Genomic DNA, 24,847 nt, shown 5'->3' with positions numbered 1-24,847 from the left:
GGACTATTTCTGGAAAAATACATCACTCAAAAGTTGCCATTCAACTTTCATAGGAGATTAGAACAATATGGACAACTTGTTCCTGGGATTACTCTCCTCTGATTGCCTGTGAAAGACATTCGGATAGGTCTAGGGCAGGCCTAAATGCAGAGTGGATAGGAGAACTAGGAAATGGCTGGCAGGGGGTTCTTGAGGTATGGCCCCAGTGTTCAGCATTGCATATGCATATGTGCATACATGCAACTCTATTTCTCTGGACAGCCTCACCAGCAAATCAACAGAGGTCCACTCATGCAGTTAAACCATATAACTCATTGCTACTTCGAGGAAGCCAATGACTCCATCTTTTCTGATCACCTGTGTTTTGTGTGCCCATATGTACTTTATAGGTATAAATAGCAGGTTGTAGTTACTTCATAGTCATCTGTACTTCACAGCTTAAAATAATATCTTAAAAATGATGGTGGAGGGCAGAAAATATGGAAAGGCAGTGCAATGAAATTGGAGGAGGATTCAGAAGGCAGCAAAAATCAACAAACTCTTTAAATAAATCTGCAAATCTCCAGATCATGCCAGACAGGAGACATAAGATGACTCTTAAGACTCCAGTAAAATGACCAGAGAGCAGTTAAAGACACAGATGGTGCAGAACACATTTTCTTAAAATTGCCTAATAAAATATATGAACAAAATCCTCACTTCATGAAAATTTATAGAACATTTTACTAATATTTTACTGCAGATATAAAACAAATTCAGTACAAATTAAATTGACTAGAAAAAAAGAACAGTAAAGTCTATGGAAGTTTAAGATCAATATAGCAATATAAAACCAAAGTTAGACAAAGAATGATCATTTTCTATATGTACCTTATCTGTAGCTGGGCAGAAAATGTTTTTCTTTCATTACTGCCCTAAATTATAAAGTTTAATAACCAATTTGATAATGGATAGAGTAATTTTATTGCTTTTAAAAACGAGGATGCTCTAGTGGTGATAAGGAACAAGTAGTGGGTGACTGGATGGATTAGAGCTTCCTGCAGGGGGCAAACTTGTGCCATTTTCCATGTGCGGAGCCTGAGTTGAGCTACTTTGATTTATGAGTGTGTTACAGTTCTGGCTCATTTTATTCCATTTTCTTCAATTATTATTACGATTTTGCTAAGCAGTTGTTTATCTCAGTAATCCTCAGCCAATTCTAAATAACTGTGTAACATCCAAAACAAATACAAAATGCAAACCTTACTAAATCTTAAACCAGACTCCAAAAAGATGTGGAAATGAATCACAACTAAACAGAAAAACAAAAATAATATAATCCCCTTCCCCAAGCCCCAAGAACCTTTAGATAGTTTTCTATCACTTCACCGCTTCCATCCCTTTTTCCATTTATGAGGTTTCCAATGTTCCCTTCTACAAACAGTCTAAAAATGCCACTGGAAAGGCTTTGTAACACTGTATTCCAAGTAAGTTCAAGAGATTTGCAGCTTAATTTGCAGCCATATGAAGATCAAAAACCAGTCTGAGTTCCCAGACTAGTTCTGGATGGAAGTTTAGTGTATTCTTTAGAATTTTTGACCTCTTAAATACACTGTGCAAGCAATGTAAAGTTTGCTTCATTGGGAAAGCACACACATTTTACAGTTGCAACAATAATGAACTAGACTGTGAAGGGCTTTGAGTGGAATAACCTAAACATGTAAATTTTCATTCCATAGTTTCACATGATGTCTTGGGATAACAGACAATAAATAATCATGAACCTGCTTTAAGAGCACTAAATCTGAAATATAAACTGACTTAAAGTGAAAATAATACAGCATTAGTACTCCAGATTTGTCAATAATCAGTGTTTGATAGAACAGCTTGATGTTCACCAGTCACACTGCATAACCAGAAATTTCCCTCCAGAGTCCAAAGCAGTCAAGCATTACCACATTACTATGTAACATAGTCATTGGAAGCCTCCCTGCAAAAGTACAAACTGTGGATATCAGAGGTTTATTCCATTTCAGAAAACACACATGGGATTTTATGTTTATAGTGTGCAAACCTGAGTCAAATCTTTTCGTTTTACAAAACTGGGCAAGGGATCTCATAAGAATACACCATCTTACAAGATTTGTAGTACATCTTGCTCTTCTAGCAAAGAACTAATTAATATTTATAAAAAAATGCAAGCGTTTCTTATAGGACTTGACTAAAGTAGGAAGTAGAGTCTCAGGAAACTGAAAAGGCTGATAAAGTTTACCAACAGGTTTTGGAGTGCAAAGGTTTTAATCTAAGTTTAGGTCAGTAGTAAATATAGAAATACAGAGATACACACAATCCCTTCCTCAAAACAAGTACGTTGAAGATTCATTGCACAGTGTCCGCTTCTTAGTCATGCTGATAGTCCTCTTCCTTTCTTTTTAATGCCTCCTAGAATGATGCGAGAGTTTTATATATTTCATTGTTCTTTTCGTCTTCTGTGACTGCAGCAGAACCTCTCCCATCTTTTGGGATGAAAAGAGAGGGGTAGATGCCTCAGAGCAGCTGCAGCGTTTTCTACAGTCTGGAGCTTTTAAGTCATGCAGCATTTGACTGGACTATGAGAACTGAAGTCACTGTAATACTACACAGCTTTATGCTGAGTCTGTACTATGTGAGGAGACTGAATAAAAAGCAGCACCACATTTCTTTCCTGAAGCATGAGCTGTGAATTCCTATGGAAGAAGCCACCATTCAGGGGAAAATACATAAAAACATGCCTTCCTCCCTATGAAAATAGAACTGATAAGCATGATATTGTCATCAGAGGAGGAAAGCTGTAATGATTGAGGAATTTTCCCAAATGTCTCACATAATGACTATGTCAGTTTTTTGTTATCAAATCTTATCAGATAAAATCTACTGTATCTATTTTACAGGACCATTAAACATAAATGCAGTGGGCATTTTGGCAAAGGTCATGCTTTCTTAACTATTGTTGCCAGCTTATTCTGTCAGCCTATTTGTTGCCTTTTTCCCCCCCCTCTTGTACCTGTTTTAGAGTTGTAACATTGCCTCAAAGTAAAGAAAAAGGTAGTGCTTCTTTTCTCATTTGGAGAAAAATGTTCTCTTATTGTACAAGACTGTTCAAAAGAATCAGGAGGGATTCATGCATTTTTGCACTAAGAAAACTGATATCATCATTTAGATTTATTTCCACAACAAGAATGCAATAAATAAAGTAAATGAAAATATATCTAATTATATATGCCTACCTGCGAAGAGGTCAAGTTCAAGACCAAGTCAACTCAGCAGTAAAACATTTCAAAGCCCAATAAACTTCAAAGCTGTTTCACTACTTCAAGGTTGAAAATGGACTCTTTTTGTTGTTATCTGAACTTATTACAGAAATCAAGTGTTCTGTGCATACATCTACACACACAAACAAAATGACCAAGTCTTTTTAGTGAATAAGCAAAGAAGTAAAAGATAATTGCTTTCCATTTTCAAGAAAGGTTGTATTTGATGAAATGAAAGAATAAATATGTGCAAAAAAATACTATCAGGTGGATTTGTTCAGATGCTCCATACTCACTCTACCTTAGGTTCACTGGTTCAGCTGGGCATTTACTTTAACATGGGCCTGATAATGTTTTGATTGATTGCTTCCTAAATTAATAACTGAAAACTACAACTCAAGAAGGACCAATAAAACAAAATCTTTAAAGGTTCCTGGGGTTTTTTTTTCAGCAAAAGGTAAACAATTATTGCAATAGATGTAAAAGCAACTTCATCCTATAGGTATGATAGAGAGTCTTTCACTCAGAGGTAGAAGATATGTTTTCAAACATGCTTGTTTTGGCTTGAAATCTGAAAATCTTCACTCCTCATCTTTTATAAAGGAGAAAAAAGCCCTAGCCAGCTTGCCATGGAGAATTCTGGAGTGAGGTGTTGCCAGTTTCTCCCGTCAGAGCCCTTGCACTTCACTTTAGGTAACTAAATACTTACCAGACAGGAAAAGACCATCTCCAGAAATAACTGGCACTTAGAAGACACTTGGAAGTTAAGACAATCAATTCCAAGCCCTATATTCAGTTGAGCAGTTGAGCAGCAAGAGATTTAGAAAGAAATGTCATGCCTTAGATAAGTGATCCACCCAGACACCTCCTATATAAAACAGGCTCATAAACTACCCAGCCCTGAAGCATCTCACCATGGCTGCTTTTTCTGTGACATGAAATCTAGCTGTTACGTTCTGATTCTTCTTGCTGGGTCAAACCCCGCAGACACTACCAATGAGGAGACAGCAAGCATGAGAAAACTGTCAGGGTGCAGGTGTCAGCTAGCTTCATTTTAGGAACTAGCTGACGTTGCACTTCAGCCACAGAAATACGAGGAACTTTAAGCTTAGAAGCAGGAAAGTATGGGTTTTGAAGATCTATGTTTAGGCAGTGGTAGTTTGGTGATTGAGGTAGGCCAGTGTAGCACTGAGGGGACTGGGACATGCAAGTCCCTTGGTAGGTCTAACCATCAGTAGTTATCTGACATTAACAAAATTTATGACCAAGAGATATTCTTCCTCATAACCAAACATATGCAATCCACCTGCTATTAATGAAATGATGCCTTTAAATGACATTAGCACCGCAATTCACAGCACTGGTAAAATGCACTCTGTTTCCCACATATCTGGAGTGTATATTCTAGTGTAATATGCAGACTGATATACCGTTTTTCTGTTCTACCTGTATCTTTACTTTCTTTCCGTTACCGTCTACCTTCAGTGTCTACATCTGAATAGCATGCAACCAACAACCTAATGGTAGCCTTTCTCCCTTGATGAATACCTTCTCTCACCTCCAAAAAAAAACGTAAGATCCATAGTAGATTTATTGTGGATTGGTTTGAGCTGTAAACTCAAAGCTGAACATTTACATTCAAGAACTTAAATTCAGCACCTTCCTTTGCTTTGTCTAGGCTGGTCGTAAGGGCTTTCTTAGGCTCTTCCACTTCTTGGGACCAGTATAATTTGCCATCAGAACAGGTTTATTAAATCAAACTAGATTTATTCCTCTATAATTCCATCCCTTTATAATGTGAAAAAAATATTTCTCCGAGGCTTTTCTTTGATATCTATCAAAAGGGGAGGTCCATTCCCACTTGAAAAACGTAACACTGAAATGGATGGTAAGAGCAGAAAGACATAACCATTGTCAGTCAATTTTAAGATGAGGGCAGACCTTCCTGGTTATTAATTCAGAGTAAAAGAATAGCTGCTAGAGAGCTTAAATTAAAAAAAAAAATCTACTTGAATGAATTCCAGTGAAGATAAGAGAAGCACAAATGATACAGTCCATTATAAACCTTGTAATAATTTAAAATTGATTAATGTTTGAAGACTGATGGATAACTACAAAGCATTACTATTATAAAGCAAAGTGCAATTTTTGATACCATACAACTTCTTCAAAATCTCTAATTTTCCCTCTTTTGTACTATTCACAGCAGAAATAAAGAGATATCTGTCATTCATGAGAAATGAGTCTAGCTCTGAAAATGATATTTTTAGTCATGTCAAGTCTTAATAGAAATAGTGAAATAATGATTCTGATATAGGAAAACCAGGATAAAAAGGAATGGTTCAGACATGCAAGTACAGGAGGCCCCTATCTGCTTAGAATCTCAATGACAGTAGGTCAGGAAAAGGGAGTGCAGCTGCAAGCATGGAGTTTAGTATTAATATATTCAACAACATATGGGAAAAAAGCCTTGATAGGTAATCCACAATTCAGGAGTGAACTCATGAGAAAACTGTTTGGTCTCCTCCTTATCTTTTGTCACTAGCTGACATAGAAGAAGCATTTTTAAGGCAATAGTTAGAATTTGGGCCATGGAAAAGATGTAATGGCTTTAAAGTATAGGTCAGAGACCCAGAAGACACATGTTCAATCTCAAGTTATCTTTTACCAAACAATGAATAAAAATTCTTACACTAGAATAACATAATTTAAAATCCAATTTTGAACTCAAGGCAATTCCATTTACAATAACATTCTTTCTGTGATTATTCTGCTTTGACAAAGCCAGCACAATTTAGGATGGTAGTTGAACTATTTCATTAGAATCCAGTGTCACAAATATGATTAACTTCTCCTCCCTACTTTTAGTTTACAAAAGAAATAAACTCCAAAAGAATTAAGTTCTCTCTCCTGGGCTGGATTTTTAATTGTAGCAAATCTTAATTTCTTTTTTAGGCATCTATCAAGTTCTCAATAGATACATAGCTAGGTAAATAGATAGATTATGAAGGGGTCTTTGACACACAGTGTGACGAAAGTGATCCTGACAAGTCTTCATGGGAAGCAAAATGTAACAAGGTAATATGCGATACCTGTCGAAAGTAAGTAGGAATGTGTGGTGACAACGCAGAAGCCAGGGTCACTGCATCTTACAGGAATACCATACTCCATGCAGATTTGCAGTTAGAGTTTACCCCTCTCTGACAATGCTGTTAAGAATAAGTGATGGGAAAATCATTGATTTTATTTAAATTTAGGTTTCCTGGCAGGAAATGAACAAACTCATTTATGAAGAAAAGTAAATTACCAATGATTTCTGACTCATTTTTTTGTAAAGAGGCTCTCGGTGACAAATGTGGACTTGACAGATTTCCAGTGAAGTGGCAATGATGTGGAGTAGGACAGAGAAGAATTTGGCTGAGCTATGAATAGTTACCATTGATAGTCCTCTTTTCGGTGGAATATGACACAGTTGGGAGGGCTTACATGCTCCAGATGAGACAAAGAAGTATATCTTTATCTTAGCCAGTAAGTGTCAGCACTTTTAGAGTTTGAAGAAGAGCTCACAACTTACCAAGTCTGGTGGAGAGAATGAAGCGGCTTCTTTCAATCGACTCTTGTTAGACATTCCACTCAGGTAGCATAAACATGTAGGTTTAAAATTTAAACTTTAGAAAAATAAGCTGCTAATAGACAGGTTGTAATCTTGTCCTGTCAAAGAACTAGTGTTCAGTGAAGGAGATGTTGTGCTGATACGTGCACTCTTCCTTAAGTGTTACTGTAAGCTTTTCTCCACGACATTCATTAGCAATTTTCCTTGCTTATCCCTTATTCCAAAGATGACCTGCAACTTAGACTTATATTTAGCTTCTAGCTTTGCTGACCTCAGCAATCTGATTCCATAAATCTAGCAGAATTAAAGAGAAAGAGGAAGGGAAACTTGCTTACTTTGAAAAGAACCAGTTACATCTTTGTCAGATTATGGCTCTACATTCCTTGGCAATACTTGTGTAATTATACATGAAGGCAACATCCAGAAAATGTCCAGTCTTCAGTGGCTGCATGTGCCTGTCCCCTTGTATTCCTGCCTCAGTATTTCAGGCAGATCTGAAGAACAGAGAAGTGGATAGGAACCTCGTGAACAGTACCCATCTGACAGCCACTCGGTTCATTTCTTCTCCCCCAGTCCACTGAACAGGGATTCATCCTATACTTCCTACAAAAAACAAAACAAAACAACAGCTGAACAACACAGCATCCATGGTTTCTTACTATATACACTGAATATCCTGCTAAAAATTTTACCGTGTGTTTCTATATGTTCAGGTCTAAATCCACATGAAGCTCCCAAGGAGTGTTTTTCAAAATTCCTGCCCATCTGAAATGACAATACCACAGTGCAAATTCCATTAGACTTCTGATAGTGACCCAGGAGAGCGTTTTCTTGCTTACAGTTTATTTTTCCATTCCTCACATGAAATGGATGAGGTCTGTGGTCTGTGCTGTAAAATATATCTTACCCAAAGAGCTGGTTACTCTTCATTGGCACCTATTGGCACTAAAATCAATGCCAATAGTAAGAACAAAAAAAGATTGACTGGAAAGCAAATTTAAAAGAAGCCATATGTATGAGGAAAGAGACATGGGTGAAGGTGCTGCTAGAAATAGATTGTAATGTTTTCACAGGCCTTAATCACTGTGTTTCTTAGAATATAAGTATGCATCTTCTGATACTTCCAGCAAGTCTTGAGCTGCATTCAAGATAAGGTAAAAAAAGTTCATGGGGAGATAGATGAATATCAAAGAAAAAAAAAATAGATACAAGTCATATCTGAGCAGAGGGTATAAGAAATGCAACATGAGAAACAAAACAAGCCAGCAGAGATTGAAGACATTTCTCTTCATGGCAAATCCTTCCCTTACCTCTGCAAGTGCCAAAGGCTGAACACTTGTATACTTTTGTAAACACAGTGATAAGGAACAGCAAGGAACAGTCTTTTCTTTGTCACCCCACACCACAATAAAACAGGTGGTAACACAAGGACATCACTATCATTAATAAGGATAAAATAAACTGGAGACTGGGAAGATAGAATTTGAAAGGCTGCCTAGTGGCTTTTCCTTGGCCTCTGGTATTGCCTCTGCATTCCTGTGCAGAGAGGAGGCTGAACAATGGTGGAAGTTTTGCAGGGTGAACAGAAGTGCTATCCTTTACTCATAGCAGGCTGTCAGAAATGCCATAAAGACCTCCCTAGTCATAGTGTGTAGAGGTTTCCAAAGTCTAAGCTCTAGGGTTCTGGCTTAATGGCTGAGTAAGCTTCTATAGCAGTTTAAGACATTATTAATGTAAACTTTTAATATTAAATGTCTAGCAGCAGTCACCATTCTTCTGACAGAGTTAACGGAGTGGAATATGCCCCTGCAACCCACCCAGTTCAGCATATATCTTGGCACCTTTCCTCATTCCCCACTTGCTGTTAAACTATTGCACTAACCTTGGAACTTGTATGCCTGGCATATCTGTTCTGCCAGCTCTTGTACAGAGATGGTCACTTCCAGCAAGTATCTTAAACTGACATAATAAGATCAGCCAGAGCTCATTTGCCAGGGACTTTTTTCTTTCGAAGGCAATGAGACCTTTGGATCATGGGATCCAAATGGACTTTCAGCACCTTGGAAAATCCCATCCCATGTGTCTTGAAATTTCTAGTGATCTGTCCATAAAAGGTGTAGCTTTTTCCCAAAGCATTGACAACATTTGTTCTGAATGTCACATTGTACACATGAAGTGCCTGCTTTACACATCAGATATTGTTCTGGCACCATTCCCAAACACTATATTCAGTATTGAAATAATTTTAAAAACATAATGCAATAACCAATGTCTCTAGCTAATAAAATGGTCTTGGGAAAGCAGAGTTATGAATATAGAAATTAAGGCTCCATTACATGTGGTTAAGACTTAGCTATACACTGCTTAGAAAAAGCATTAACAAATTTTCAGTTTCTGCTGCAGATGAAGAAAGTGATTAATTCTCAGCAGCAAGTGATTTTGGTGGATGCCAAAATATGCAGTTGGCATTAAAGGCTAGTGAATAATTTAAATGGCAATCTAAACTACCTCTAAATACATTTGAAAATAGAAAATATATATAAAAAAATGCACAGCTTATTTCACTTTTCCTCATGCATCTTTAAGAAAAAACAAACAGTAATAGTCCTAACATGACCTTAGAAGGAATAAAAAATTGCTTATGGGAAAATTATAAATCACTCATTAATTCTGAAGCCTTGCTATAATAAATTGAATTACATAACGGACATCAGTTCAGTCTTGCATGGGTTAGTTTTTTGAAGTGTGATGTAATCTATCTTTTAAAGTGTTTTTGAACATAAAAGAGGGAAGTTCTTAGGACTGTAGGAATTTCATCCTGGAACAGGACAAGTCTCTCTACTCCAGGAGTGTACTTTGAACAGATGCCACAGAAACTTCAAGGGGAACACTAACGACTACATAATGTGTAGAACTGACCAATTTTAAATCACAAAAATTCTTGAACTCTAAATGGTGATCACTTTATTTCCCAAGGTATTAGGGTTGACTGACAGTTCATATTGTTTGCTTACTTGAAAAGGGAAGGCCCATTTATCCCTTTTAATGATGTTTATATTTTGATCTTAATTACTCTGGTATCATTCCAGACTAACTCCACCAAGATGAATGCATTGCTCTACATTTCAACCGATGTAAATGGATCTGAAGTTAAGTGTACTGATTTGAAATTTTCATTGAGAATGACCTTTAAACCCCCCTCCAGAGAACAGGGAAAATTATATAGAAGTTAATTCCAGTGCTAGTGGACACTGCATTTTTTTTTAGACCACACCTTTGATCTAAAGCACCAGATAATGGTAAATGAGGAACATTATAGTGAAACAAAAGCAGTAATCAAACCCTCTTAGAAACAACCTAGCAAGAGCATGCATAGAATGGAAGCAAAGAAGAACCTTCAGGTGATCATTAAAACACGCAGTGCTAAAACAAGAAAGAGATAAAGATTTAAAATAACAATACAAAAGAAACAGGTGAGGGGCAGGGAGCACCTGGAAAACATCCTCCTTGGGAAGAGATCTCTTTGGGGAGAGCAGCACTGCTCAAAGCATAACAAATGAGAACATTTCATTACCGGTGTTTATTCTGCACTGCCTTTGGTTAGCAAAAGGGGCAAATCTGATGTTGCCAGAGGGAAATAATTGTCTTGTTCAGGAGGAAAATTTGTAAACTGAATGTCTGCATCTTAAACACTGTGTTTGCATGAAGACATGAACATTAACTACTGACAAGGCAAGAAAAATACTGAATTTCTTAGAATACTAGAGCAAGGGAATCTGCCATTCTCCATTACCATACCTGCAAGTTATCAGCTGCAACTATCAGGGAGAAGTTGTCAATCAACTCTATTGCAAGGATGAAAGAGTAGATGGTACAGTTTAATTTTATTATGGGAATTGATTTGCATCTTTTATATGTCTTGATTGAAATCTTTGCAGGTAATGGCATTGAAGAATACTCATAAAACTGCCATGACTGTGGTAATAACTATTATTATGATCAAATTTAATAATAAAAAACCTGCCTGCAAGATGGGCAATATGAATAATTCATGTACGATGTTGCTTAGAATGTGATAGAGAGAAAAAGACTTGTAGGAAAATTCTTAATGTATCCAGACAGGGATGATAATTGGTTTTTGCAACTAAATGAGTACTTCATGTACAAGACAGCACTAACAAGGCAGGAGAAGAAATTTACACATTGGGGAGACAATTTCATTTATCTGGTTCCAGCAGGATAAGTGGAATAAATGTTTTTTCTTAGAAGAATTGACAGAAAATGCATATCCTGATAGTAATTAGTTTTGTTTGCAACTACTGAGCCACAGAATAGGAGATACAATGGCATCTTTTCAATAAGTAGTAACATATGTAGCATGTGACTATATATGCCTCACTTGTGCTATTAATCAAATATCTGCAAACACAGACCAGATCTCTTCTAATGCCATCTTTTAGTTAAAAGAGTCCAGCATATGGAGAACTATTTCACAGTTGCAGTTTATATAATTTTGCTTGATTTCTTTTAAGTATACAGCAGCAGACAAGCTTGTGTTTCCCGCTTTTATTGCCTACCATCTGGTGGAAAAAGCATGCAATAGCATAAAAAGGGACAGATGACTTAGATATCATTTTAGTGTCAGGGTCTGAAGTTTGAGTGAATAAGAATTCACTCAGGTCAACTTCAGGAACGGAAAACCATGCAAAAATCCATCCCTCTAACCTTGCCCAAATGCTCTGATTATGTTTGAGAGCTGGCACCTCACTTGTAGGTGTGACTAATGGAATTTCTTACACGTGAATTTCTGTGTTTGTCTCTCTAAAGCAAGAAAGGCTTGAGAATAAGCCAAAGTCATAAGTAGCAGCCTACATTCTCAAGCTTAAGCAGCTAAAGACAAGTCATTATGTTATGTTTGCCTGGATTTCTTCAGTGTTGAACACACATCAAGATGAATTGCATGTCCTGAGTGTTACACAAACACTCAGATTAAAACAAAACAAAACAAAATTTAGTATAAGAAATAATCTGAAAAATTGTATGTGTGAGAAAATATGTCTGGGCCAAGAATCTTTCTGCTGGTGTCAATACAGCCTCTTCCTAATACTAAGTTTGATTTTGTTCTCCCTGATGGTCAGGCGTAGGAGCTTCAGGGTTTGACTGTCAACTTGTTATTCACTTTCCTTCTTCTTTTTTCTATTTATAATCAGGGCTAGGAATGAATATGGACAATGTAGAAATCTATAAGGACCTATATGCAGCAGTGTGGAAGGGAATGTACTTCTCTTCAGAATACACGAGCTTCTCAAATTATTAAAACGAAATGAAACCAAAGTGTTCTCCCTCCAAAGTCCATTTAAAAAAGTCTTTCATGATAGAAAAATCAATTATGTAGCTTAAGTGTAGCTAAATAAAACTTGGGAGTTGGATTTAGTCAAAATCTCTGTTAATACGTTGTGCTTTTCCCATTTCTAATTCTTTGTCTGTTGCACCTGAAGATCAATCCTCTGTGCTCTGGCTCTCCAGTGGGGTTTCTGATCAACATCAAGGAAACAAAATGACAATCAAGAAGGATTTAAAAGTTATTGTGGAGATCTCAGAAGAAAAAATGTATTCTTTTCTTACGGCCTGTGCCTCTGCATGTTTGTTTATGATGGATTACTTGCTATGGAGATTAGAACTAAAGAGAGTTACACTGGAAAAGCTACACAATAATCTAGCTAGGAAACATCTCAATGTGTACTAAAATACAGTAGTCTGGTTAATAGCCTTGTGGTTGCTTTGCCTATGTTGAGATCTGGAAATGATAAAGCCCTCAAACTCTTTATGAGTTAAAAAAATCTGCAAAGGTTTCCAGGATGACTCATACAAACGTCAGAGGCTGAAAACTACAGGCTGGTTCCTAAGAAAACAGGGGCTGGAAGGGAATGTTGTCTGGCATCCACGGCACAGACCAAAACATGTAACTGATAGCTGCAACACCCACTGAGGTTTGCTTGGCTCTTGAGTAGGGGATGTGGGCTGGATAGGAGCCAGGACAGCTGGCACACTAGTACCGGTCAGGAACAGGAGTCACTACGGTTGCCAAGCGTGCAGCAGGCTAAGATTTGTGCTTGTAGTCCAGGACAGTGTATTCCAAAGAGCAACTAGGTTGCAGAATGCTGTCTTAGTGAGAACTCCCTAAATAACTTGTCTCAAATTGACAAGATGCTCCAGAGGCTAACCAAACTGACGAGTAGCCCAGTCCAGGTTTCAGTATGTGATCAACATTGCACTGAGAGGCCATCTGCTTAAAACAACTCACGCTTTCAAGAGCCTCTCAAAAGAACAGCTCCCTCGAAGGAAGTATGCAAGTGCCTGTGAGTACCTCAGGCTTTGTGTGTGCCTTGTGGGTTAATTATTCACAGCTATAAATATACTTAAGAAACAGTTTGTGTCAATAATTGGTAATAATTAAGACTGAGATATCAAATTGAAGATTACTATTAATGGCTCATGTGAGCCAAACACAGAGGTATTTTAAGTGGGCTGACTGCATTAACTACCATCAATGTCATTTGACAAAAGGCATATTTGATGTTTGTTGCTGTTTTCTCCAGGTTTAAAGTTCTGAAGGAACTCCAAACCTGGTTTCAAGATGCAAATCTCTGCTATCAAAAACATAATTTAATTCAGGGTATAGTTTAGCAGATGGAATTCTACATTCCAGACTGGCTGAACAACATCAGGTATTGCATATTCTGTCATTCGAATACAGAAATCACAGGGAACTTTCATGAGTGAAGTGGACGTTCATAGAAAGCTTAATGAATGTTCTCAGACTATTTGAACAGGCTATTGTGGAATTAAGGGCAGAAACCACCTGACTGAGCCAAATCATTTTTGACTTTTCTCTAGTCAAGGGATTACTTTCTAGCAAGATGTTCTTCTAAAACAGTGATTCTGTTGCTAAAACACTTAGAGAACTATCACTTGAAGTCTGACTTCATAATCTTTTTTATAATTTTCTCCTTGCCCATTTCTAAACTGTACCACAGAAGACCTAATCCCATCTTTCTGAATCACAGCCATTGTGATGGTTCTGCAGTAAAATGCTTTTCCACTTTATTAGTTAGATTAGAAAAATCAATATCACAAAAGGCCAGAGACTATAGGAAAACCACATCATTAACACAGTGTCCATGATGTTGCTTCTACATGTTATTGCATTGTACAGATGTCCTGGAAATTTTAAAAATAAATGCAGAATGGTCATGTACTATCTGCACAGACCAAAAATCTTCAGAGACAAAAAGAAAAAGATAAAACAAATTCATTGTCTTCTCATTGAGTAAAATAAGCGAACAGCATTTAGTTCTTTCATGATTAAAGCTTTGAAACAGCTATTCAACTGTTCAAACAGCTAGTTTATCATGTGAAAAAAAGGGAAAGAAAACATACAAGGCCAGATATACAGTTGAAAGATTCGCTACATTCAATGGAAGTACTACATTCCACAAAGAAATCCTTACATGATCTTAATATTTAACATGATATAGAGAGATCAGCAGAAGTTACCAGAAACATTTCCCAGGTGAAGGACAAAACCATTTGTCTGCTTTTAATGGACATAAATAAAAGAATATGTTTCCTATGTTTTCTTTTTTTTTAAAAAAAACATAGGCAAGAAGGATTTATTCTGGTTAATACAGAATTTTTTCACACTTCACTATTGTGGAACAAGAGAAGGTTTGATGAAACTTGGAAAAACAGATTCACTGAGAACAGTTTTCCCCTGACATCGGTAGGACCAGGCCAAATGGGATCTGTTCAGGGCAGCTCCTGGGATCATCTGTCCAAAATGTTTAGCAACAGGTGACATGAAGAGAAACATCATGTAACATTTTTAAGACATGGAATTATATGTGACTATGATAAGAAATGAAATTTTTATAAATTAGCCATGTCCAAAGGGCATTTAATTTAGGAACTGAACTACTGATGCTGATTTTGAAGGTCTCATAAATAATTCCAAAGGAAAGGGAAGATATCTGAGGGAAGTAAGAACTCTTCAGTTTCTATACTGACTCTGCATACACTGAAATTTCATAATAGAAGGTGTGGAGCTACTTTTCAACCAGATAGCCAGGAATTGCTGCTCTTTCATTTCCACTGAAAAAATAACCCACATTATTTGTGAATGCATTATAAATTTAGGAGAAGTGTTCCTTTCTACTCATAAGAAGGGCATTCATGTTGCATTTTGGGGGCAGGGTGACCCCTCCTCTACATCCTGTTATGCACTGTCATGTACAGATAAATCTTAATCTACCCTTAAAAATAAATCTGAATCCCATGAAAAATGGGAAGGATATGTCTCATCAAAAAGCCAAATTCAGTTCTGAGTACCAAGAGAAACAAATTGCAGGTCATGAGGTATTCTTTGCTATGCCAAGGGTTTGCAGGAAGGAAAAAGGAATGGGCTGTCACCCTGTCTCTTTTCAAATGTCTAAAGATGAAATTCAGTACATTTTTCAGCTCTGTGTTCTCAACTTTCAAACTTTTTTAATGCTTCACAGAAGGGCAAGATGTTCTTTCCAGGAGAAAGAGACGTGGATATCATCTTAGATTATATACTGTATGACAGAAGTTCTTTGGCAATGGCTAAATGGTCTCATTTCTTCCCTCTGGATATTTCCCAGATCACTGTAATTACTATACATGCAGCTGCAGGCTGGGGAAAATACAAAAATGAAATGCCTTTCAGAAATGCAATTTATTGCAGACAAATATAGAATGGATGAAGGAAACCAACAAGGAAGGAGACCATTGTTGCGTGAGCTGGGAATTCAGCAGGACCAGGAGAGACCCAAGCACAAGTCCCTGTGCTTAAGAGAGAGGTTTAACTACTGCTACTTGGGGGAGGGGTGAGGGATGCGTAAGCGGAAAGAAGGGAGCAAAAACATTTTTCACTTTCCCTCAAAAAATTCAGATCTCATTTTCATCCCAGCTGGGATGAAGAAAAAGCCCTATACAACCAAGTAACCAATGTATAAATTTTCAACATATCTCACACAATTGTTTTTGCATCAAGTTTTGAGTTGTGAGAAGACTTAGCACAGATCCTAAAAGCAAAACAAATGGATACCATAATACAGCACACTTGTGTGGGTCACAAACTAAAAGGGAAAGAGGCTGAAACCTTTTCCCCTTGAAAGCACAAGGCCTCTGCTGTCCAGCTAGAAATCCTTCCTCTGTCAGAGTCACCAGCTGCTAAACCAGCTCCTGAATGCCAATAAGAATGAGTTTAAGCTACTTGTGAACACCTATAAAACACATGGGTGGTCTGCTTTGAAGTGTAAGTAAGTGCCTCAGATTTAATATGCTAATAATTTATGCATAAAATACAGGTTGCATTGAAGGAAAAATCCAATATTGTCAGTTTCCATGACAACCACTGTGCTAGCAGATTACATTGTCTCACATCGGATGGTTGCTAAGGTTGTGACCTATTTCTTAGTTCTAATCATTTTGTTTGAAGAATTTGGAAATGCTACCTGAAACATAAATGATTAGATATTGCACATGGTTAACAGAGTCCTTAAATATAAAAGAATCCTGCATGCTACATTAAGAAATAGGCTGATTTTGCATAGAAATTGAAAAGGAAATATAAAGTAATAATGCCATGAGTGAGGGAAGATTTGGACAGCTATGCAAATAGGTAGTGGTATGGTGAGTTTCAGCACAATGTCAGTGGTCAGGTACAGCCTTGGCCAGCAGTAGGGACCTAAAATCATTACCACTTGTTTGGGAGTTTATCTGAAGTGTGTCTAATGGCTGTCCCTAAGGGAGAGTTGTTTTTAGCATAAAACTTACCAGAGAAATTAGCGTGAAATCAACCTGGCAATAAAATTAACAATGATCGGTGTCCTTATTATCAGCAAAGAAACCAAAGGTGGGAAGGACCCAGACACTGAATAATCCCCTCAAGCACTGTATTTCTCCTCCCTAGGCATACCAAAGAAGGCTGCCATGTTGCTTCCTTTTTGTGCAGAAAGAGATATACTTCTTGCTAAGCTCTATCACTCTCTGGTACTTTTTCCATGCCTGACATCAATTCAATTAAAAACAACCAAAAAATGATAATTGGCATCAATCCTTTCATGACCTCACTAAAATGGGTTCCAGGTAGTGGAAAGAAATGTCAATTCTAGAAGCATCACTTCTGAAGATGTTTTTAAAAAATGGGTGAGCAAGAGGTCAAGTATTATATAGGTAGTGTGTCAGAGTACATAATAAATCATCTGCTGTTGCAGCTGGATTAAAAGAAGGATTTTCCAGTACAAATGTGTGCTAGTGTACTAGATGCTGTCATGTGTTCTGGACTCTTCCCTGGCTAAAGTTCATTACAACTTTTAACAACCTTTACCTCACGCTGGTTAGTCAGTTTTCTCTTTGCTTTGTGCTCAAGAAAGGCATTAGGTTGTCATTCTTAAATTAGTATGTTGCAATAGTAGCTGCAGGTCGTAACTGTGATGTGTTGGTTTTAAGCAGCAGACAAGTGGTCCTCCACTTACTCATTTTACACATTCTCGTTTTAAAGCAATCTTAGGGTAGCCTAAGTAACATTTGTTAATTGATTCTTTCCACCTGAACAAAGGCCTTGTCCATTATGTTACTCTTCTATCCAGCTACCAGCTTGAAAGGCGATCACTGACAATCATGATGGTGAGGTCAGTATCATAAGCCCCAGTCCATGTTACTGAAACTACCTGCATGCTTCCTACAGTCCACAGAACAAATAATCCCAGAGCTTTTTTAATCAGCTCGGCAGGTTGGTTGATGTAAAATGGAAACCAGCTCAAGCCATTCTCTTTTGCAGTGTTCCTATTGCTCAAATGCAATCCAGTGGCCATCAAGGCTTACATTTATGGTAACTGCAATAGTATAACCTTGATAATACACTGGAATTTGACTTCAGTTATTTTTATATGATTAGAGAAGTACAAATAGTTATCATCTGAAATAATTGCCTCTTTTTTTTTGTATTTAAAAGCCCATTTTTCTGTACTTTTCCTCCACTCCTTCCTTAGTAGTTGTTCCAGCATGGTAAAAAATTACTTTCAATTGTAGGCTCTTTTCAGGTTTGTTATATTATGTATTTTGTAAAAGCTACATATAATATGCAAAAGGAAGCACTGCAAAATCTCTTTCATGATGTTCTATTTCTTCTTCGAGTTGCTATTCTTTAACCTATTTTGTTCATGACACACACATTTATAAATGGCCTTTATTGGGAGGTAAATTAACTCTAATGAATAAATATGATAATGGATATTCCTGCTTCCTTCTAGCCCAGGCTGGCCAGCTAGTCCAAACAGTGAGATTTACGCAGAACAACTGTTGTTGTTGATTTGGGTGATTTCCTAGCTGCCTGGTTTATGCAAAAATATATTTCATATGAATATGTACCATTCCGTTTCCTTCAGAATACTCTGAAACTGATTCCCGTAGATCACTCTAGTTGGATTTTCAATATCAGAACATTCCTGTTCTTACTGTTTTTCTGTAAAAACAAAATGAAGTATTGTCTTACTAGGGAATCAGCAAAACCTCATCTGGAGTATAGCCCCTGGTTTTTGATATTTTGACTTCTTTAGCAGATTCACTGACCCACTTCAGAGAAATTAGGTATGGTATTAATAGATGCGAAACAGAAAAGAAAAAATGTAGGGGAAGACTGCGTGCAGCAACATACAAATAGCAGAGCTATCTTATTTCTCTCAGCTACTTGCTATTTAGTAACTTTATGGATAAAATAGAAGTATCCCTAGAGAGGCATAGCTTATCCTAGAAACTAGTGTCTATGACTTTCAGTCACTCCAAAGAATCATTTCAGCTGCTCACTGTGATTCAGCCCAGATACGCTGGGAAAAAGGGCACTCAGCAGAAGATAGGAAGGAGCAGACAAACAAAAAAAAGACAAATATAATACCTAGATCTTTTAAAAACTGAACACTTGGGATAGTACTTTTGTGACACATTGGCACTTTTTTGGTGTGGGGATCAGAAAAGATGGAATAGTACCTGTCTTAGCACTCTCGCATGGGTAAAATGGGAACCGAAGACAAGGCACTGCTGTTTTCCCTCCTGCTGTTAGAAGCAACAGCATCAGCTTAGCTCTGCATGTGTGGCCTATACCAGAGTATCAGATCTTGGGGACCTGGCCCTAGGGACCAGCACTTTGAAAATCTGTCTCTGAGTGCCAGCTTGGCTGGCTGAAGCTGGGAGCCAAATGGGACCGGTGGGATATTCTCGACCTGATATCTACACATTTCTTTTCCTTTGTTTAGGGTATTCTGAATGCTGGCAGTGAAGCCCAAAGTGCAGCCAGGCTTAGGGAACCCAGTAGTAAGGCTCTCGTTTCTTTAAAACTATGCTCTCCAACGTAGTTTGGTAAACCATTAATATTCTGATGATTCTTTACCTTATCTGTTCATATTTGACATGGTGATCCCATCCTCAAAAATTTCTAGTGGCAAACCCGTGCATACATTCATCTTACCTTCTTGCATCATCATAATACAAAAAAGAAGAGGAATTGCGATTAAGTTTTCCTTGCGCCACACATTCTTTTATTTGTTCTGTCCCATGACCTAATTGTAGCAGGGAGTAACACTGATATGCTGATGTAAACTCCCCTAATTGTAGCAGGGAGTAACACTGATATGCTGATGTAAACTCCCCATGTCTATTCCCTTCTTCAGTGAACCTTGTTTCAAGTTATTAATTTTTGGTGAGGTGCAAAGCAAAGGAAGGCTGGGGAGGAAGACACATATTGTGTGTGCATACTTCTTCTGTTCTACAACGATTTATCCGTACAGCTATGCCAGAGAAGAGTGTGAAAAATCACATACTCTTTTCAAAAATAGCTACACCAGCCAAAAAAACCCAAGTGGACACAGCTATAGTGACAAAAGAGAGCTTTAAGGGCTGACCTATGGGTGCTCAGGGAAGTTATATGACTATGCAGGCAGAAAAACTCCTTCTGTCAATGTACTCTACCTCTACTGAAAGGGATAGTGCTTCCACAGCTAAACCAGTGTAGATATATTAGCATAGTTATATGTCCAATATGGACAAGTTCTGCATATTGTGCAGCAGCTGAGGGGGGCTGATCATGGTAGGAAAAAGGATCATGGATATCTTAAACCACCGTGGCTCCTTATGCTACACTAGTCCACATTTGCCTGTCACAACGACAACAGCTTTTTGCTAAAATGTAAAATAAATTATTGTTTTTTTTTATTATTATTATTTTCTCTCTCTCTGGAGAACCTTCAGTATTCTGGTATGTATCAGTAGAAGCTGATTTTCTAGGTCAGTAGTTTAATTTCTTGATTAGCATTTAGAATATGTCACATTCACTGATTATATCTCTCCATCTTTAATTTTCCTCACAGTTCCTTGTAGATATGAAACTGAAACTTCAAAATCTTTTCAGTCAAATCATGCTAGCATCAAATTATGTTATAAAAATATAATACTTGCATATTCATTTTTTAAAGGTTTTAAAAATAGCAGCAGGAAGAAGGAAAGTAGTAGGAAACTGGCATTGTGTTGAATCTAAGTTATTTACACAGTATTAGTAAAGAAGAATCTGAATTCTGCTCCCATTCTGTAAGGATAGAGCTAAGCAAAAACCTACCAATAAGTAGGGTCTTGGAAAGAACTGGCAGATTACTTTTTTCCCATAACTGTATATAAACCACTTTCTGGTATTCAACCTCTTTTTGTTATTTTTCATTATTCAAAGTGTATGTAAAATAATCCCATGGAAAACTAGTGAATGAGGTTTTTCTGATAGCCAGGAAAATATTCCCAACACTGTTATCTTCATTGTCATTTCTTATTAGGGTAGTAACAAAGACACATACTGCACTTTGTACTCTAATAACAAGCCTGCTGTCCCTCCTAGTGGTGGAGACATATTTGGTAGAAATTTCCAGGTGCAATTCCCATTCTCACTAGCATGTTTATACACAAACCAGTAACTGTAAAAGTGGAAGAGGGTCAGCATCTCTCCAGATAATGCTCAGATTGAGACTGCAATTAAGATCAAGCTTTTTCACTTTCAAGATAAGAATGGTTTATCTTCTCCGGATTTTGCTTCATTTATGTACTTAATCATTGTCAAATGATTAGAGATCCATACACCAAAAAAAAAAAAAAAAAAAAAAAAAAAAAAGGCGTTTGGAAATTGGAATTTGAAAATTGTTGTAATATTGAAAATATACCAAAAGTCAGCCATTTGCTTTGAAGGCAGTGTCAAGATCCAGCATAAGGATTTCTTTCCTGAATAATTTTCTGTCCAGAGCACATCAGAAGAATAGGACAGCTTCAGTCTGGGATAGACCTGTCCCAAGAGGGACAGAACTGAGGAGGAAGGAAGTCTGAAAGCACTGAGAGGAGACATCAAAATAAGGATCAGGAAAGAGACCTGATCTTGTGAAGGTCAGCCCCTATGGAGCTGTGTGGGTTAGTGGGAGTGTCCGATACATGTTCAGCTTCTCTGTGCTCTGTTTTGTCTTTGGGGGAAGGATGACTGCTGCAGAATGCACTCTGTGCAGTCCCTCATGGTATTTGCTTCAGCTGTCACATATCTATGAAAATAAAACCACAAAGTGATTGAAGCATTCGGGAAGGGGATCTGAGCGATTGGAGGTCAGCTGAAAACATGGAATCATGTCTGGAAACTATGCTGAACAAAAGAGTCCATACCTGGAAACAAAATTCTGCTACCAAAAAGACTCTTTAGGGCACTTGCTCAGACTCTGGAGAGCTTAGCGCTTAGAAATGTGGTGAGCTCATGGGCTCACCTAACTTTGACACACTTGCATGCTGCACTAGTAACAGTGATGAGGATAAAAAATAAAATATAATAATTTCAGTTTGTTAACACAATGCGTATAATAATTTAAGTGTTAGAAATAGAAAAGAAACCCTAATGGAAGCTGTTAGTTTATCAAAAATATCTATTATACTTTAAGCAGCTGTAAAGCAGATCATTAGGTAATTATCACTGGTACTATAAAATGCTCTCATCTTAACTGTTATTTGGAGGCAGAGACCTAATTTTATGATAATAAAATCTCTGTTTTTGCTTTCTGAATTTTTAGACTTGACTGTAGGAGTATTCTCTTGTTCAGTGTACACAAGAGATCAAGATGAACAACTCATGAGACAAGCGTCAAGTACTTGATGCTGACCACTTCTCACTGACAAGATAAATGTTACTTAGCTGTGTGGCCAGGAATTATAATGTTTGGAATAAAACTGATCACAGAGTATTTGAACAAGCTATGAATTTAGACATAGTATTATGAGGGAAAGAAGTTAGAAAGAGCAGATTACCTAGTTCAGGAAAGGATGTTGGGAATTCTGCCAGTTTGGGAACCAGAAGGACTGAACTATGCAAGATTAACAGACAAAGAGAATAAGTTGTGAAGGGCTGGAGAGAAATGTTTCATGTTGCTCAGTTAATCTGAGGGAATCTTAAGTTTTAATATTTTAAAATAAAAGTTCCATAGACAGTTAGCAGTGGAAACAAAGTATAGCATGTAAAAGGTTAGCACAATAGCATGTTTGTCATTTGTAATGGGAGAGTATTCAGCAAGGAACAAAAGCAAAAGGTTGTGACGAAGAGTTACTGCAGAGAGGCATACATTGTTATCAGTGTCTTCACTCATGTACTTTTATATTTGTTTATACCTATATTTGCACAGAGCTTTAAATGGCACATTTATCTATAGACAAAAGGACCCCAGGTGATCAAGCCTCTTCCAGTACCCCACAGCTTACTTTCTCAAATGTGACATGTAGAAATTTATTTTCCTGCCCAAATTCCTTCAGGCAACTCTTCTTTGCTGTCTGTTCCTTAAGATTCACTGAGGAATCAGAGTGAATCTTTGGAATGGGGGATTGGAAATGCAAAATAAGGAGAATTCATAGGAAAAAAGGGCAACTTTTCAAATATGTCAGTGACTCTAAAGGTTTGTGGGTGCATAGGCTTTAGAGGAGAGGACTATTGTGCTTTATAAATTTTATTTTATTCTTTTAAAGAAGAAAATAAGCTAGGTTTACTGAAATATTTGCCCTGTTTTCTACTAAGCGTGAGGTCAGCTTAGCAGCCCGAGGTACAAGTTCAATGGCCATGGCAAACCTTCACCTGCGCTGTCCCTATAATGACTGGACCCAAACCAAGAGAATCAGATAGTCTTGATTTCTTGTAGTGTCAGACACACAGCAAGTTAAAACACTTGATTTAGTTGTCTACCTTATCACAGGCTTCTCGTGTGACATGAACAAAAAACTTAGGTCTAGATTTTTTTAAGTATCAAATCTATGTATGGTTTTCAGTAAGAGCTGGGCACTTGCACAGGAGATCACGGTCTATCTTTGAATTTTGTGTCATAGTTTGTCTGTATCTGAGTTTAGTATCTATGAAATGTGGTAGCAGTATCTACCCAAAAATGTGCATTGAAACATTAAAACCCTGCTGTCACAAGGGCTGGCTAAGTTTGGAAGACAGATGAAAGGACAAAATCACCCTTTTTCTTTTTATCTTGCTCAAAGGAAAGCCAGAGGTCAAAGAGGTGGGTAAAGGTTTTTCCAAGCATCCTCATGCATCTGTTTTATTTCCTAAACCAGGCTACACTCTTCTTAATCTATGAGATCTAAGAAAACCATGTTCTCTTGCTGTTACACTGGAGAATGTGCAAGCAGAGTTGGCCTTGAGAGGACTCTTGTACTCAGATGTGTAGCACCCTTTCTCTTAATAATGAGGATTATAAAACCAGGTATAACAGAAGGCTTTGTACTATTGTAACAAATGAAGCCACTTTTATTAAAACAAATGAGGCAGTTGAGATCCTTTGATATATCCATAGTGCCTACATCCTGCAGATGTCTCACTTCAGTCAATTAATCAGCCATTTCCCAAAGCATGGTAATTGTTTATGCAATCCACTTTGATATGTTTTATAGCATTTTGTTTAATCCTCCCCAACTTTTCATCCCTGGCAAGAGCTTTATGGTAACATAAACCGTAATTGTGCAGTAAAGAAAATCACCTTATGTTACAGTCTACAACTGCTTTATCACCCTCATCCTAACATACATAACCTACACTCAAACAGCAAAATATGGTGAATAACGCTGGGCAGCATGCTGCTTTAATAGCATGCAAATGCAATGACTTCTTGACAAAGAACTTAACCTCTATCAGGAGACAGAGTCAGAATTGTCCTGGGGATTTTTATATTTCTCAGTCAATGATAAGAAGGGGAATATTTTGCCATTATAGCTGACAGGCTTTTTTTTCATAAAAAAGGCTTTCTTAAAGGCAAAAATGAAGGGGAAAGCCTTCTCCATTCCTCCCTCTCTTTCCTGAAAAGACTTTTTGGGGAAATTGCCAGCATTCTAAAACATTCCTATATAAAAATTATAAATACTTTGTTCTCATTTCAATCTACCTATTTTTTTTAATTCTTATCAGTTATTTTTCTTTAAAAAAGAAATGAAATAAAATATAAATGGAAATACAAAAAGACATAAACAGAGTATAAGGAATAGTTCAAAATCTTTTGCTAACCTACTCCATTTGAAAAGTAAAGCTAAAAAATGTAAATCAGTAACTGGAACTTCTTTCAGATTTTTAGGTCAGAACCCCATCAGTATTAACCAGTTTCACTGATCCTTTGTCTCAGTCTGAGTCTTATTTTCAGACAACAATAACAAATTGTCTAATCAAAACCTTTTGGTCAACACAACCACAAAACAGCTTTGTATGTCTTTACCAGATGCCAGCCAACATTGAGCTGGAGAATCCTTAGCACTTTTGATGTGCTTCCTCCAGAAGCAGATTTACAGGAATTCCAGATTTCCACCTGATTCTCTATGTCTGATGCCCAGACTTCCTTAG

This window comes from Dromaius novaehollandiae, chromosome 3 (genome assembly GCF_036370855.1).
Source record: "Dromaius novaehollandiae isolate bDroNov1 chromosome 3, bDroNov1.hap1, whole genome shotgun sequence".
NCBI classification, from domain to species: Eukaryota; Metazoa; Chordata; class Aves; order Casuariiformes; family Dromaiidae; genus Dromaius; species Dromaius novaehollandiae.
Note: the sequence above shows the minus strand (reverse complement) of the source record.